Here is a 3,714-nt window from a genome sequence, read left to right as displayed (position 1 = left end):
TTTTTTTTTTTTTGAGATGGAGTATCGCTCTTGTTGCCTAGGCTGGAGTGCAGCTGTGCAATCTTGGCTCACTGTGACCTCCATCTCCCAGGTTCAAGCAATTCTCCTGCCTCAGCCTCCTGAGTAGCTGGGATTACAGGAGCCTGCCACCATGCCTGGCTAATTTTTTGTATTTTTAGTAGAGACAGGGTTTTGCCATGTTGGCCAGGCTGGTCTTGAACTCCTGACCTCAGGTGATCCGCCCACCTTGGCCTCCCCAAGTGCTGGGATTACAGGCGTGAGCCACCGTGCCTGGCCCAGAAGTTGGATTTATTAACTCATTGCAATGATGAAGCATCCACATTGTGGGAAACCATGGAGCATCTCATTAAAAGGGTGTTAGAAAAGGCAGCCGGACACGGTGGCTCACACCTGTAATCGCAGCGTTTTGGAAGGCTGAGGTGGGAGATTCACTTGAGCCCAGGAGTTCGAGACCAACCTGGGCAACCTAGTGAGACCCTCATCTCTACAAAAAATTTAAAAAGTAGATAGGCATGGTGGCATGCACCTGTAGACTCAGCTACTCAGGAGACTGAGGAGGGAGGATTGCTTGACCCCAAGAGTTCGAGGCTGCAGTGAGCTGTGATCGTCTCAAAAAAACAACAAAAAAAAAAAGAAAAAGAGAAAAAGAGGCTGGGCACAGTGGCTATGCCTGTAATCCTAGCACTTTGGGAGGCGAATGCAGGCAGATCACGAGGTCAGGAGTTTGAGACCAGCCTGGCCAACATGGTGAAATCTCGTCTCTACTAAAAATACAAAAAAATTAGCCAGGCATGGTGGCGTCCACCTGTAATCCCAGCTACTCGGGAGGCTGAGGCAGGAGAATTGTTTGAACCCGGGAGGCAGAGGTTGCAGTGAGCTGAGATCACACCACTGCACTCCAGTTCTAGGCAACAGAGCAAGACTCCGTCTCGGTAAAAAAAAAAAAAAAAGAAGAAGAAGAAGAAAAGAAAAGAAAAGAAAAGGTATTACTGGGTTGGAGTTTATGTTAGGTGATTTCAGAGAGGGTTAAAGAAGCAGGACTTTGCTCCGGATTGCCTCCTGTCAGAAAGTAGGAGTAATTCTAGGATGTAATATCTTGATTTATATCTACAAGGCAAAAGGAATGAAGTGGATGAAAGCTATAACTGATAAGGAAGCAGGAACCACTCACATCAGCCAGGATGGAGAGATGTTTGGCCATTTTGTGGTTTGGACAACGTCCATGTTTTTTTCTGTGTCTCAGACTTGATTCCAGACTGGTCTTGTATTTGTCTTGATCTACCATGACCGCAGAGCAGCTTCTTCTGATGTTAATATTTTGTGGAATTGTTCATGATCAACAGGAGACACCAATGGGAGTGTCAGGTCAGCTGCTCACAACACCAAGCCTTAGGTGATGAACCAGGCCAGTTCTTGGATGTCAGGGACTGCATTTCTTTTTGTCAGTACCCCTTTTGTCAAGGTCATTACTGTATCACCCTGCAGAGGTGGGGTGGATCAATGAATCCACACACACAGCAAATTTGGTTCAAATGTCAAGCCTGCTGATGCCATGCATGCACCAAGAAGGTATGAAAAGTTTATTACTCACACAATGAGGCTTTTGAGAGAGAGTAGGGCTGGCTCCCAAGCTGGTCTGAAAATGATGTTTGTTTTGTTTTGTTTTGAGACGGAGTGTTGCTCTGTCACCCACTGGAGTGCAGTGGTTTAATCACAGCTCAGCAACCTCGACTTCCTGGGATTGAGTGATCCTCCCGCCTCACCCTTCCAAGTAGCTGGGACTACAGGCATGCACCACCACAAACTGGCTAATTTTTGTATGTGTTTATGGAGGCGGGGTTTCACCATGTTGCGCAGGCTGGTCTCGAACTCCTAGCCTCATGCAATCTTCCTGCCTTGGCCTCTCAAAGTGATAAGATTACAGATGTGAGCCACCGCACCCTGCCCCTGGTGGCATTTGTATGTCTTCTTTGGAGAAGTCTTTTGTCCACTTTTTAATCAAATTATTTGTTTTTTGGTCAGGCATGGTGGTTCACACTTGTAATCCCAGCACTTTGGGAGGCCAAGGCGGGCAGATCACTTGAGGTCAGGAGTTTGAGACCAGCTTGGCCAACATGTCAAAACTCCATCTCTACTAAAAATACAAAAAATTAGCCAGGTATGGTGGCAGGTGCCTGTAATCCCAGTTACTTGCGGGGCTGAGGCAGGAGAATCGCTTGAACCCAGGAGGCAGAGGTTGCAGTGAGCCGAGATTGTGCCACTGCACTCCAGCCTGGGAAACAGAGCAAGACTCTGTTTCCAAAAAAAAAAAAAAAATTGTTGTTCTTTTTGTTATTTGCTATTGAGCTGTTGGAGTTTCTTCTGTACTTTGGATATCAACCCCTTAAGAGAGAAATGGTTTGCAAATCTTTTGTTCCATTCTGTATGCTCCCTTTTCACTCTGTGTCGTTTCCTTTGCTGTGCAGAAGATTTCGGATTGATGTAGTCCCGCTTGTCTATTTTAGCTTTTGTTGCCTGTGCTTTTTGTGTCATATCCAATAAATCACTGCCAACACCAATGTCAAGAAGATTTCCTCCTGTGTTTTCTTCTAGGAGTTTTACAGTTTCCGGTATTACATTTAAGTCTTTAATCCATTTTGAGTTGATTTTTTTGAGACGGAGTCTCGCTCTGTCACCCAGGCTGGAGTGCAGTGGCACGATCTCAGCTCACTGCAACCTCTGCCTCCCAGGTTCAAGCAATCCTCCTGCCTCAGCCTCCCAAGTACCTGGGACTACAGGCATGCACCACCATGCCTGGCTAATTTTTGAATTTTTAGTAGAGATGGAGTTTCAGTATGTTGGCCAAACTGGTTTCTAACTCTTGACCTGAGGCAATCTGCCCGCCTCGGCCTCCCAAAGTGCTGGGATTACAGGCATGAGTCACCATGCCCAGCCAATTAGAGTTGATTTTTGTGTATAGTGTAAGATAGAGGTCCAATTTCATTCTTCTGCATGTGGCTATCTGGTTTTTCCAACAATGTTTGTTGAAGATACTATCATTTTTCCATTGTATATTCTTGACACTCTACTCAAAGATCAGTTGACCACATGTCTTAGTCTGTTTTGTGCTGCTATAACAGAATACTACAGACTGGGTAATTTTTTTTTTTTTTGAGACAGAGTCTTGCTCTGTTTCGTGGGCTTGAGTGCAGTGGCACAATCTTGGTTCACTGCAACCTCTGCCTCCTGGGTTCAAGCAATTCTTTTGCCTCAGCCTCCAGAGTAGCTGGGATTACAGGTACATGCCACCATGCCTGGCTAATTTTTATGTTTTTAGTAGAGACGAAGTTTCACCATGTTGACCAGGCTGGTCTTGAACTCCTGACATCGTGACCCGCCTGCCTCGGCTTCCCAAAATTCTGGGATTACAGGCGTGAACCACCACACCTGGCCAGACTGGGTAGTTTATAATGAACAGAATTTCATTGGCTCAAGGTTCTGGAGGCTGGAAAGTCCAAGATCAAGGGTCCAGCAACTAGGCAAAGCTTGCTGCATCATTCCATGGCAGAAGGGCAAAGCAAGGGTGAGAGAGAGAGAGAACGGGGGTGATATGATTTGGTCGTGTTCCCACTCAAATCTCATCTTGAATTCCCACATGTTTTGAGAGGGACCTGGTGGGAGGTAATTGAATCATGAGGGCAGGTGTTTCCAGTG

Source organism: Pongo pygmaeus, chromosome X, assembly GCF_028885625.2.
Source record: "Pongo pygmaeus isolate AG05252 chromosome X, NHGRI_mPonPyg2-v2.0_pri, whole genome shotgun sequence".
In the NCBI taxonomy this organism is placed as follows: Eukaryota; Metazoa; Chordata; class Mammalia; order Primates; family Hominidae; genus Pongo; species Pongo pygmaeus.
Note: the sequence above shows the minus strand (reverse complement) of the source record.